Below are 14,422 nucleotides of genomic sequence, written 5' to 3'. Positions count from 1 at the left end.
AGCTCTCCTGTCACTCACACAGGGAGTGCTCCTCCACAGCTGTCCTGTCACTCACACAGGGAGAGCTCCTCCACAGCTGTCCTGTCAGTCACACAGGGAGAGCTCCTCCACAGCTGTCCTGTCACTCACACAGGGAGAGCCCCTCCACAGCTGTCCTGTCACTCACACAGTGAGTTCTCCTCCACAGCTGTCCTGTCACTCACCCAGGGAGAGCTCCTCCACAGCTGTCCTGTCCCTGACACAGGGAGAGCCCCTCCACAGCTGTCCTGTCACTCACACAGGGAGTGCTCCTCCACAGCTGTCCTGTCACTCACACAGGGAGAGCCCCTCCACAGCTGTCCTGTCACTCACACAGGGAGTTCTCCTCCACAGTTGTCCTGTCACTCACACAGGGAGAGCTCCTCAACAGCTGTCCTGTCCCTGAGACAGGGAGAGCTCCTCCACAGCTGCCCTGTCACTACCCCAGGGAGACCTCCTCCACAGCTCTCCTGTCACTCACCCAGGGAGAGCCCCTCCACAGCTGTCCTGTCACTCACCCAGGGAGAGCCCCTCCACAGCTGTCCTGTCACTCACCCAGGGAGAGCCCCTCCACAGCTGTCCTGTCACTCACACAGGGAGAGCCCCTCCACAGCTGTCCTGTCACTCACACAGGGAGTGCTCCTCCACAGATGTCCCGTCACTCACACAGTGAGAGCCCCTCCACAGCTGTCCTGTCACTCACACAGTGAGTGCTCCTCCTCAGCTGTCCTGTCACTCACCAGGGAGAGCCCCTCCACAGCTGTCCTGTCACTCACACAGGGAGAGCCCCTCCACAGCTGTCCTGTCACTCAAACATGGAGTGCTCCTCCAGAGCTGTCCTGTCAGTCACAATGGGAGTGCCCCTCCACAGCTGTCCTGTCACTAACCCAGGGAGTACCCCTCCACAGCTGTCCTGTCACTCACACAGGGAGAGCTCCTCCACAGCTGCCCTGTCACTCACACAGGGAGAGCTCCTCCACAGCTGTCCTGTCACTAACACAGGGAGAGCCCCTCCACAGCTGTCCTGTCACTAACACAGGGAGAGCCCCTCCACAGCTGTCCTGTCACTCACACAGGGAGAGCTCCTCCACAGCTGCCCTGTCACTCACACAGGGAGAGCCCCTCCACAGCTGTCCTGTCACTCACACAGGGAGAGCTCCTCCATAGCTGCCCTGTCACTACCCGAGGGAGAGCCCCTCCACAGCTGTCCTGTCACTCACACAGGGAGAGCCCCTCCACAGCTGTCCTGTCACTCACCCAGGGAGAGCCCCTCCACAGCTGTCCTGTCACTCACACAGGGAGAGCCCCTCCACAGCTGTCCTGTCACTCACACAGGGAGTTCTCCTCCAGAGCTGTCCTGTCACTCACACAGGGAGAGCCCCTCCAAAGCTGTCCTGTCACTCACACAGGGAGAGCTCCTCAACAGCTGCCCTGTCACTCACACAGGGAGTTCTCCTCCACAGCTGTCCTGTCTCTGACACAGGGAGAGCCCCTCCACAGCTGTCCTGTCACTCACCAGGGAGAGCTCCTCCACAGCTGTCCTGTCACTCACCAGGGAGAGCTCCTCCACAGCTGTCCTGTCACTCACACATTGAGTGCTCCTCCACAGCTGTCCTGTCACTCACACAGGGAGAGCCCCTCCACAGCTGTCCTGTCACTCACCAGGGAGAGCTCCTCCACAGCTGTCCTGTCACTCACACAGGGAGAGCCCCTCCACAGCTGTCCTGTCACTCACACAGGGAGAGCCCCTCCACAGCTGTCCTGTCACTCACACAGGGAGAGCTCCTCCACAGCTGTCCTGTTACTCACACAAGGAGAGCTCCTCCACAGCTGTCCTGTCCCTGACACAGGGGGAGCCCCTCCACAGCTGTCCTGTCACTCACCCAGGGAGAGCCCCTCCACAGCTGTCCTGTCACTCACCCAGGGAGAGCCCCTCCACAGCTGTCCTGTCACTCACACAGGGAGAGCCCCTCCACAGCTCTCCTGTCACTCACACAGGGAGTGCTCCTCCACAGCTGTCCTGTCACTCACACAGGAGAGCTCCTCCACAGCTGTCCTGTCAGTCACACAGGGAGAGCTCCTCCACAGCTGTCCTGTCACTCACACAGGGAGAGCCCCTCCACAGCTGTCCTGTCACTCACACAGTGAGTTCTCCTCCACAGCTGTCCTGTCACTCACCCAGGGAGAGCTCCTCCACAGCTGTCCTGTCCCTGACACAGGGAGAGCCCCTCCACAGCTGTCCTGTCACTCACACAGGGAGTGCTCCTCCACAGCTGTCCTGTCACTCACACAGGGAGAGCCCCTCCACAGCTGTCCTGTCACTCACACAGGGAGTTCTCCTCCACAGTTGTCCTGTCACTCACACAGGGAGAGCTCCTCAACAGCTGTCCTGTCCCTGAGACAGGGAGAGCTCCTCCACAGCTGCCCTGTCACTACCCCAGGGAGACCTCCTCCACAGCTCTCCTGTCACTCACCCAGGGAGAGCCCCTCCACAGCTGTCCTGTCACTCACCCAGGGAGAGCCCCTCCACAGCTGTCCTGTCACTCACCCAGGGAGAGCCCCTCCACAGCTGTCCTGTCACTCACACAGGGAGAGCCCCTCCACAGCTGTCCTGTCACTCACACAGGGGGAGTCCTCCACAGCTTTCCTGTCACTCACACAGGGAGTGCTCCTCCACAGATGTCCCGTCACTCACACAGTGAGAGCCCCTCCACAGCTGTCCTGTCACTCACACAGTGAGTGCTCCTCCTCAGCTGTCCTGTCACTCACCAGGGAGAGCCCCTCCACAGCTGTCCTGTCACTCACACAGGGAGAGCTCCTCCACAGCTGTCCTGTGACTAACACAGAGAGAGCTCTTCCACAGCTGTCCTGTCACTCACACATTGAGTGTTCCTTCACAGCTGTCCTGTCACTCACAAAGGGAGAGCCCCTCCACAGCTGTCCTGTCACTCACACAGGGAGAGCCCCTCCACAGCTGTCCTGTCACTCACACATGGAGTGCTCCTCCAGAGCTGTCCTGTCAGTCACAATGGGAGTGCCCCTCCACAGCTGTCCTGTCACTAACCCAGGGAGTACCCCTCCACAGCTGTCCTGTCACTCACCCAGAGAGTGCCCCTACACAGCTGTCCTGTCACTCACACAGGGAGTGCTCCTCCACAGCTGTCCTGTCACTCACACAGGGAGTTCTCCTCCACAGCTGTCCTGTCACTCACACAGGGAGAGCCCCTCCACAGCTGTCCTGTCACTCACACAGGGAGAGCCCCTCCACAGCTGTCCTGTCACTCACACAAGGAGACCTCCTCCACAGCTGTCCTGTCACACACACAGGGAGAGCTCCTCCACAGCTGTCCTGTCACTCACACAGGGAGAGCTCCTCCACAGCTGTCCTGTGACTAACACAGGGAGAGCTCTTCCACAGCTGTCCTGTCACTCACACATTGAGTGTTCCTTCACAGCTGTCCTGTCACTCACCCAGGGAGAGCTCCTCCACAGCTGTCCTGTCACTCACAAAGGGAGAGCCCCTCCACAGCTGTCCTGTCACTCACACAGGGAGAGCCCCTCCACAGCTGTCCTGTCACTGAAACAGGGAGTGCCCCTCCACAGCTGTCGTGTCACTCACACAGGGAGTGCACCTCCACAGCTGTCCTGTCACACACACAGGGAGAGCCCCTCCACAGCTGTCCTGTCACTCACACAGGGGGAGCTCATCCACAGCTTTCCTGTCACTAACACAGGGAGTGCTCCTCCACAGCTGTCCCGTCACTCACACAGGGAGAGCCCCTCCACAGCTGTCCTGTCACTCACACAGGGAGTGCTCCTCCACAGCTGTCCTGTCACTCACACAGGGAGTTCTCCTCCACAGCTGTCCTGTCACTCACACAGGGAGTTCTCCTCCACAGCTGTGCTGTCAGTCACCAGGGAGAGCCCCTCCACAGCTGTCCTGTCACTCACCCAGGGAAGCCCCTGCACAGCTGCCCTGTCACTCACACAGGAAGTGCCCCTCACAGCTGTCCTGTCACTCACATATTGAGTGCTCCTTCACAGCTGTCCTGTCACTCACACAGGGAGAGCTCCTCCACAGCTGTCCTGTCACTCAACAGAGAGAGCTCCTCCACAGCTGTCCTGTCACTCACACAGGGAGAGCCCCTCCACAGCTGTCCTGTCACTGACACAGGGAGTGCCCCTCCACAGCTGTCCTGTCACTCACACAGGGAGAGCCCCTCCACAGCTGTCCTGTCACTGACACAGGGAGTACTCCTCCACAGCTGTCCTATCACTCACACAGGGAGTGCCCCTCCACAGCTGTCCTGTCACTCACAGGGAGAGCTCCTCCACAGCTGTCCTGTTACTCACACAGGGAGAGCCCCTCCACAGCTGTCCTGTCACTGACACAGGGAGTGCCCCTCCACAGCTGTCCTGTCACTCACACAGGGAGAGCCCCTCCACAGCTGTCCTGTCACTGACACAAGGAGTGCCCCTCCACAGCTGTCCTGTCACTCACAAATGGAGTGCTCCTTCACAGCTGCCCTGTCACTCACACAGGGAGTGCTCCTCCACAGCTGCCCTGTCACTCACACAGGGAGAGCACCTCCACAGCTGCCCTGTCACTCACACAGGGAGTGCTCCTCCACAGCTGTCCCGTCACTCACACAGGGAGAGCTCCTCCACAGCTGTCCTGTCACTCACACAGGGAGAGCCCCTCCACAGCTGTCCTGTCACTCACACAGGGAGTGCTCCTCCACAGCTGTCCTGTCACTCACACAGGGAGTGCTCCTCCACAGCTGTCCTGTCAGTCACCAGGGAGAGCTCCTCCACAGCTGTCCTGTTACTAACACAGGTAGTGTTCATTCACAGCTGTCCTGTCACTCACACAGGGATAGCTCCTCCAAAGCTTTCCTGTCACTCACACAGGGAGAACCCCTCCACAGCTGTCCTGTCAGTCACACATGGAGTGCTCCTCCAAGCTGTCCTGTCACTTACCCAGGGAGTGCTCCTCCACAGCTGTCCTGTCTCTCACAGGGAGAGCTCCTCCACAGCTGTCCTGTGTCTCACAGGGAGAGCTCCTCCACAGCTCTCCTGTCACTCACACAGGGAGTGCTCCTCCACAGCTGTCCTGTCACTCACACAGAGAGAGCCCCTCCACAGCTGTCCTGTCACTGACACAGGGAGTGCCCCTCCACAGCTGTCCTGTCACTCACACAGGGAGAGCCCCTCCACAGCTGTCCTGTCACTCACACAGGGGGAGTTCTCCACAGCTTTCCTGTCACTCACACAGGGAGTGCTCCTCCACAGATGTCCCGTCACTCACACAGTGAGAGCCCCTCCACAGCTGTCCTGTCACTCACACAGTGAGTGCCCCTCCACAGCTGTCCTGTCACTCACCCAGGGAGACCACCTCCACAGCTGTCCTGTCACTCATACAGGGAGAGCTCCTCCACAGCTGTCCTGTCACTCACACAGGGAGAGCTCCTCCACAGCTGTCCTGTGACTCAAACAGAGAAAGCCCCTCCACAGCTGTCCTGTCACTCACACAGGGAGAGCCCCTCCACAGCTGTCCTGTCACTCACACATGGAGTGCTCCTCCAGAGCTGTCCTGTCAGTCACAATGGGAGTGCCCCTCCACAGCTGTCCTGTCACTAACCCAGGGAGTGCTCCTCCACAGCTGTCCTGTCACTCACACATGGAGTGCTCCTCCACAGCTGTCCTGTCAGTCACAATGGGAGTGCCCCTCCACAGCTGTCCTGTCACTAACCCAGGGAGTGCCCCTCCACAGCTGTCCTGTCACTCACACAGGGAGTGCCCCTTCTCAGCTCTCCTGTCACTCACCCAGGGAGACCACCTCCACCAGAGCTGTCCTGTCACTCACACAGGGAGTGCTCCTCCACAGCTGTCCTGTCATTCACACAAGGAGACCTCCTCCATAGCTGTCCTGTCACACACACAGGGAGAGCTCCTCGACAGCTGTCCTGTCACTCACACAGGGAGAGCTCCTCCACAGCTGTCCTGTGACTAACACAGGGAGAGCTCTTCCACAGCTGTCCTGTCACTCACACATTGAGTGTTCCTTCACAGCTGTCCTGTCACTCACCCAGGGAGAGCTCCTCCACAGCTGTCCTGTCACTCACACAGGGAGAGCCCCTCCACAGCTGTCCTGTCACTCACACAGGGAGAGCCCCTCCACAGCTGTCCTGTCACTGAAACAGGGAGTGCCCCTCCACAGCTGTCGTGTCACTCACACAGGGAGTGCACCTACACAGCTGTCCTGTCACACACACAGGGAGCGCCCCTCCACAGCTGTCCTGTCACTCACACAGGGGGAGCTCCTCCACAGCTTTCCTGTCACTAACACAGGGAGTGCTCCTCCACAGCTGTCCCGTCACTCACACAGGAATAGCCCCTCCACAGCTGTCCTGTCACTCACACAGGGAGTGCTCCTCCACAGCTGTCCTGTCACTCACACAGGGAGTGCTCCTCCACAGCTGTCCTGTCAGTCACCAGGGAGAGCTCCTCCACAGCTGTCCTGTCACTCACAAAGGGAGTGTTCATTCACAGCTGTCCTGTCACTCACACAGGGAGAGCCCCTCCACAGCTGTCCTGTCACTCACACAGGGATAGCTCCTCCACAGCTGTCCTGTCACTCACACAGGGAGACCTCCTCTACAGCTGTCCTGTCCCTCACTCAGGGAGAGCCCCTCCACAGCTGTCCTGTCACTAACCCAGGGAGTGCACCTCCACAGCTGTCCTGTCACTCACACAGGGAGTGCCCCTCCACAGCTGTCCTGTCAGTCACCAGGGAGAGCTCCTCCACAGCTGTCCTGTCACTCACACAGGGAGTGCACTTACACAGCTGTCCTGTCACTCACACAGGGATTGCTCCTCCACAGCTGTCCTGTCACTCACACAGGGAGACCTCCTCCACAGCTGTCCTGTCATTCACACAGGGAGAGCTCCTCCACAGCTTTCCTGTCACTCACACAGGGAGAGCCCCTCCACAGCTGTCCTGTGACTAACACAGGGAGAGCTCTTCCACAGCTGTCCTGTCACTCACACATTGAGTGCTCCTTCACAGGTGTCCTGTCACTCACACAGGGAGAGCCCCTCCACAGCTGTCCTGTCACTCACACATGGAGTGCTCCTCCACAGCTGTCCTGTCAGTCACACAGGGAGTGCCCCTCCACAGCTGTCCTGTCACTCACACAGGGAGAGCCCCTCCACAGCTGTCCTGTCACAGGGAGAGCTCCTCCACAGCTCTCCTGTCACTCACACAGGGAGTGCTCCTCCACAGCTGCCCTGTCACTCACACAGAGAGAGCCCCTCCACAGCTGTCCTGTCACTCACACAGGGGGAGCTCCTCCACAGCTGTCCCGTCACTCACACAGGGAGAGCCCCTCTACAGCTGTCCTGTCACTCACACAGGGAGTGCTCCTCCTCAGCTCTCCTGTGACTCACCCAGGGAGACCACTTTCACAGCTGTCCTGTCACTCACACAGGGAGAGCTCCTCCACAGCTGTCCTGCACTCACACATTGAGTTCTCCTCCACAGCTGTCCTGTCAGTCACCAGGGAGAGCTCCTCCAAGGCTGTCCTGTCACTCACAGGGAGTGCCCCTCCACAGCTCTCCTGTCACTCACACAGGGAGTTCCCCTCCACAGCTCTCCTGTCACTCACACAGGGAGAGCTCCTCCACTGCTGTCCTGTCATTCACACAGGGAGAGCCCCTCCACAGCTGTCCTGTCACTCACACATGGAGTGCTCCTCCACAGCTGTCCTGTCAGTCACACAGGGAGTGCCCCTCCACAGCTGTCCTGTCACTCACAGGGAGTGCCCCTCCACAGCTGTCCTGTCACTCACACAAGGAGAGCTTCTCCACAGCTGTCCTGTCACTCACACAGGGAGAGCTCCTTTACAGCTGCCCTGTCACTCACACAGGGAGAGCTCCTCCACAGCTGTCCTGTCACTCACACAGGGAGAGCTCCTCCACAGCTGTCCTGTCACTCACACAGTGAGAGCCCCTCCACAGCTGTCCTGTCACTCACACAGGTAGAGCTCCTCCACAGCTGTCCTGTCACTCACACAGGGTAAGCTCCTCCACAGCTGTCCTGTCACTCACACAGGGACAGCTCCTCCACAGCTGTCCTGTCACTCACACAGGGAGAGCCCCTCCACAGCTGTACTGTCACTCACACAGGGAGAGCTCCTCCACAGCTGCCCTGTGACTCAGAGAGAGCCCCTCCACAGCTGTCCTGTCCCTCACTCAGGGAGAGCCCCTCCACAGCTGTCCTGTCACTAACCCAGGGAGTGCTCCTCCACAGCTGTCCTGTCACTCACACAGGGAGTGCACCTACACAGCTGTCCTGTCACTAACCCAGGGATTGCTCCTCCACAGCTGTCCTGTCACTCACACAGGGAGTGCCCCTTCTCAGCTCTCCTGTCACTCACCCAGGGAGACCACCTCCACCAGAGCTGTCCTGTCACTCACACAGGGAGTGCTCCTCCAGAGCTGTCCTGTCACTCACACAGGGAGACCTCCTCCACAGCTGTCCTGTCACTCACACAGGGAGAGCTCCTCCACAGCTGTCCTGTCACTCACACAGGGAGAGCCCCTCCACAGCTGTCCTGTCACTGACACAAGGAGTGCTTCTCCGCAGCTGTCCTGTCACTCACACAGGGAGTTCCCCTCCACAGCTGTCCAGTCACTCACACAGGGAGAGCCCCTCCACAGCTGTCCTGTCACTCACACAGGGAGACCTCCTCCACTGCTGTCCTGTCATTCACACATGGAGTACTCCTCCACAGCTGTCCTGTCAGTCACACAGGGAGTGCCCCTCCACAGCTGTCCTGTCACTCACAGGGAGTGCCCCTCCACAGCTGTCCTGTCACTCACACAAGGAGAGCCCCTCCACAGCTGTCCTGTCACTCACACAAGGAGAGCTTCTCCACAGCTGTCCTGTCACTACCCCAGGGAGTGCTCCTCCACAGCTGTCCTGTCACTCACACAGGGAGAGCTCCTTTACAGCTGCCCTGTCACTCACACAGGGAGAGCTCCTCCACAGCTGTCCTGTCACTCACACAGGGAGAGCTCCTCCACAGCTGTCCTGTCACTCACCAAGGGAGAGCCCCTCCACAGCTGTCCTGTCACTCACACAGGGAGAGCCCCTTCACAGCTGTCCTGTCACTCACACAGTGAGAGCCCCTCCACAGCTGTCCTGTCACTCACACAGGTAGAGCTCCTCCACAGCTGTCCTGTCACTCACACAGGGAGAGCTCCTCCACAGCTGTCCTGTCACTCACACAGGGACAGCTCCTCCACAGCTGTCCTGTCACTCACCCAGGGAGAGCCCCTCCACAGCTGTCTTTTCACTCACACAGGGAGAGCTCCTCCACAGCTGTCCTGTCACTCCCACAGGGAGTGCCCCTCCACAGCTGTCCTGTCACTCACCCAGGGAGTGCTCCTCCACAGCTGTTTTGTCACTCACACAGGGAGTGCCCCTCCACAGCTGTCCTGTCACTCACACAGGGAGTTCCCCTCCACAGCTATCCTGTCACTCACACAGGGAGAGCTTCTCCACAGCTGTCCTGTCACTCACACAGGGAGAGCCCCTCCACAGCTGTCCTGTCACTCACACAGGGAGAGCCCCTCCACTGCTGCCCTGTCACTCACACAGGGAGTGCCCCTCCACAGCTGTCCTGTCACTCACACAGGGAGTGCCCCTCCACAGCTGTCCTGTCACTCACACAGGGAGAGCCCCTCCACAGCTGTCCTGTCACTCACACAGGGAGAGCCCCTCCACAGCTGCCCTGTCACTCACACAGGGAGTGCTCCTCCACAGCAGCCCTGTCACTCACACAGGGAGTGCCCCTCCACAGCTGTCCTGTCACTCACACAGGGAGTGCCCCTCCACAGCTGTCCTGTCACTCACACAGGGAGTGCCCCTCCACAGCTGTCCTGTCACTCACACAGGGAGTGCTCCTCCACAGCTGTCCTGTCACTCACACAGGGAGAGCCCCTCCACAGCTGTCCTGTCACTCACACAGGGAGAGCCCCTCCACAGCTGTCCTGTCACTCACACAGGGAGAGCCCCTCCACAGCTGCCCTGTCACTCACACAGGGAGAGCTCCTCCACAGCTGCCCTGTCACTCACACAGGGAGTGCCCCTCCACAGCTTTCCTGTCACTCACACAGGGAGAGCCCCTCCACAGCTGCCCTGTCACTCACACAGGGAGAGCTCCTCCACAGCTGCCCTGTCACTCACACAGGGAGTGCCCCTCCACAGCTGTCCTGTCACTCACACAGGGAGAGCCCCTCCACAGCTGTCCTGTCACTCACACAGGGAGAGCCCCTCCACAGCTGTCCTGTCACTCACCCAGGGAGAGCTCCTCCACAGCTGCCCTGTCACTCACACAGGGAGAGCCCCTCCACAGCTGTCCTGTCACTCACCCAGGGAGTGCTCCTCCACAGCTGTCCTGTCACTCACACAGGGAGAGCCCCTCCACAGCTGTCCTGTCACTCACCCAGGGAGAGCTCCTCCACAGCTGCCCTGTCACTCACACAGGGAGAGCCCCTCCACAGCTGTCCTGTCACTCACACAGGGAGAGCCCCTCCACAGCTGCCCTGTCACTCACACAGGGAGTACTCCTCCACAGCTGTCCTGTCACTCACACAGGGAGTGCTCCTCCACAGCTGTCCTGTCACTCACACAGGGAGAGCCCCTCCACAGCTGTCCTGTCACTCACCCAGGGAGTTCTCCTCCACAGCTGCCCTGTCACTCACACAGGGAGAGCCCCTCCACAGCTGTCCTGTCACTCACACAGGGAGAGCCCCTCCACAGCTGTCCTATCACTCACCAGGGAGAGCCCCTCCACAGCTGTCCTGTCACTCACACAGGGAGTGCCCCTCCACAGCTGTCCTGTCACTCACACAGGGAGAGCCCCTCCACAGCTGCCCTGTCACTCACACAGGGAGTGCCCCTCCACAGCTGTCCTGTCACTCACCCCGTTACTGCCCCTCCACTGTCCAGGCCCCTAGTCCCTCTATTCACCTGTAGACCCTTTATGGCCTTCACTGGGGATGATGCTGAGGCCTGGGTCTGCCTGGGATGAGGCACAGACATTGTGAGCCCCGGAAAGACAGGGACTCCCCTGGCCACCGTTAGGGTAAGCACCTTTAGGAGCATCATCCAGGAGCTTAAATGTTTTAAAAACAGAATGAAGGACCTGTTCCCAAGGACCAACAGGGCCGCTCCGCATCACGCAGTGTGAGCACTGAGTTGGTGAGGTCTGGCCAGGGTGAAGCAACGGGGTGACCTGCACTGCCCGCAGCACCGTGTGCCAAGCGGGTGAGGGAGCTCTCCAGGGGACCCCCTGGGCCTGTTGTAGGAAGGGTGGTCAGTCGGCACCAAGGTCCTTGCTCGCCTTCCCAGCTCTGAGGCCCTGGCACCGGGGAGCTGGGTCTGTGAGCTCAGAAGCTGCCGATGAAAATCCTGGCCCCGACATCTGGTTCCCCTTAGTGGGCGCTGGGCTCAGTGAGTAAGCCCGGGCTTCTCTCCCTCCTGGGGCGTGCGTTACGGGAATGGCTCTGCCCCGTCCAGCCGCCCAGGAGAGCAGCAGTGTTCCTGGGCAAGGAGCCCAGGGCTGGTAGGAAAAGAAAGAAGTCTCTGGAAATGCTCCCCAGGGGACAGGCCAGGAGGGTTACCGCCTCCATGCTGGGAACCGCGCTCCCCACAGCACACTCCTGCTCAGATGGGGTGAGGGGCCCTTCCTGGGGACCACGTGGTGTGGGGTGAGCACTGCCCCGCCCAGCCCCAAGCCAGTGTGACCCAGTGACAGCCCCCTGTGGGTGGAGGTGAGCAGCAGACTTCCCGTGTGTGCTGGAACCAGGTGGGAGGCACACTGCCCACCCACGCTGAGGCCCACCCCAGGAGAAGGGTCCAGCACGAGCCACCGGAAGCTCTGTTCCTGGCTCTTCTCATCCCAGCAAGCTGGAGACGGTGCCCCCTCCCAGTGTCCCCAGACCTGTGTGCTCCAGGAGCAGACTCAGGCAGAGCAGAGCCTGGGAGGACCCCAGACCCAGACCCGTCAGAATTCCTGCCTGAGCGGAGGCACGGTCCCGCCTGGGTCAGGGGAATCCAAGCCCCGAGCCCTGAGCCCAGGCCTGGCCAGGTGCTGGTCCCTGCCACAGTCACAGTGCTGCACGGGGGACCCTGAGCACCCAGCCCAGGCCTGGCCAGGTGCTGCTCCTGCCACAGTCACAGTGCTGCACGGGGGACCCTGAGCACCCAGCCCAGGCCTGGCCAGGTGCTGGTCCCAGCCACAGTCACAGTGCTGCACGGGGGACCCTGAGCACCCAGCCCAGGCCTGGCCAGGTGCTGCCACCCCCTTGTTTGGCTCCAGACTCAGCTCTCCCACCTCGGCTTGAGGCCCTCCAGGTGTCAAACTTGGGTCCATATCAGCCTGCTCAGTCCAAGAACAAAAGAAGGAACCGCCGACCTCCCCTGACCAGCGGGAGTCCTGGATCACCTGGCTCCCATTTCCCCCGCGGGCCTGATCCACCTGCAAGGCCAGGCCACTGCTGCCCACTGCCCTCCCCCAGCTGGTAACTGCGTGGGGAATCACCAGCCACAAAGCCCCCAGGGCCCCCACGTCCTCCCATGAAGGGGCCCTGACACCTCCTGCCTCACTTGGGCCTCTTTTCCTAGGGACACGTCTCTGACCCCGGCCACTGCCTAGGGGACTTGTCATTGGGAAGGTGGGGCAGCCAGCCTGGACGCTGGCCAGCTGCACACCAGAGGCCACTGAAGGGGAGGCTGCAGCTAAGCAGCGGAGGCTGAGACGCTGGCCTGGTGGCGGAGGCTGAGGGCTGAGGTGAAGTTCTCGGCCTCCTGAGAGCCATGGCGGGCAACGGGGCTTCAGAGCCAGTGCAGGGCGCGTGCAGGTGTCAGGGTGGCAGCGGGGACTTGAGGCTAGCCAGGCCAGGACCACAAGGTGCTGGGAGCGAGGAGAAGTCAGAGCCGGTCCCACTGGGGAAGAGAGCAAGCCCAGAGCCCAGAGGGCCACGTGCCCAGGTGCCACTGTGGTTCAGAGACAGACTCAGGAAGGACAAGCTCAGGGGGCAGAACCCACTGCTGTGGACGGGATCTCCAGGTGGCCAGGCAGGGGCCGTCAGGGTGGCTCGAGCACCTCTGGAAGGTCCTGGGTCAGGAAGACACGGGGGACGGAGAGGTGGAGGGGCAAGGCAGAGCCAGAGGACGTGGGCCTTCCCCGTGCCTGGCACTGCCCCAGGAAGACAGCACAGGTGAGCCCAGCCCTCCCTGCACACAGTCATTGTCACGCCTGGGAAGGTGGCCTCAGCCACCAGGGCTCTGAACAAAGGCCGTCGCGGAGCACAGGGAGGGGCACTCCCGTGACCTGCAGAGCCTCGTGGCGGGCAGCACCACGGCTCCCGCAGGGTCTCTCTCCACACGTCCTGTGGCGTAACTGGGGGGAGCTTCCTCGTGCTTCGGCTTTTCCAAACTGACGGTCATACGCGAGAACCCAGCTCTCATCCTCCTCGACTTCACGGAGAGGAGGCCCGCTGTCCACCACACCAGAACTGTCTCCCTGTGTCCAGGAAGTCAGGACTCGCTGACCAGGCCAGGCCTCCCGCTGGGGGTACACGTGACTTGGGGGCGGGGGTGATGTGACTTCCTGGGTGGGCAGTGCCCTGTGCTCCTTCGGGGAGTGTCCTGTGCTGAGTCACTCTGCGGGGCGTTCTGGAAGAATGTGCACATGGTCCTGGGGTTTGCACAAGCACAGTCACATGACTGACATTTACACAAGGATTTTGTAATTAGGCAGGAATCTGCAATGGAGACCCAGCAAAGGAAGCTCCGGCCCCTGGCCCTGTGCCGTGCATGAGTGTGCCGGCTCACTGGGATCCGCCGTGCAGCCAACAAGGGCAGAGAATCCCAGTCATCAAAAGGCACGTCAGTGAGCAGGACCCACAAATGGGATTCCCAGTGTCCAGCCGCTCCACCTTTTCAAAGTGCAGCCACAGAACCTTTGGAAGTGTGCTTCTCACAACGGCGTCACAAGCCAGCAGTAAGTCCAGGCTTTGCCAGATGTCCTGACCTGTACAACCTCCAAGGAGGTTTCAGGCCTTCACACTCCACTAAGTGCTGGGCAGCGTGCATGTGTCACTCAGGGTCACCCGACCGTTGGACCTGTGAACTCATAAGAATGATCGATCACCAAAGGTTGGATGATGTCAGCGAGGAGGCTGTCGAGTCCCCAGATCTGCAGCCAGCTGGGTGTCCAGGACACCTAAGGCTCCTTCTTGTTGGAAGGCCAGCCCTGGGCCAGTCTGAAATCCAGAGATGACCTCCTCTTAGAGGCAGGCAGGAGAGAGAGGCTGCCACTTCCTCAGGAGG

Source organism: Ictidomys tridecemlineatus, chromosome 8 (genome assembly GCF_052094955.1).
Source record: "Ictidomys tridecemlineatus isolate mIctTri1 chromosome 8, mIctTri1.hap1, whole genome shotgun sequence".
In the NCBI taxonomy this organism is placed as follows: domain Eukaryota; kingdom Metazoa; phylum Chordata; class Mammalia; order Rodentia; family Sciuridae; genus Ictidomys; species Ictidomys tridecemlineatus.
This window is presented reverse-complemented; position numbering follows the sequence as displayed.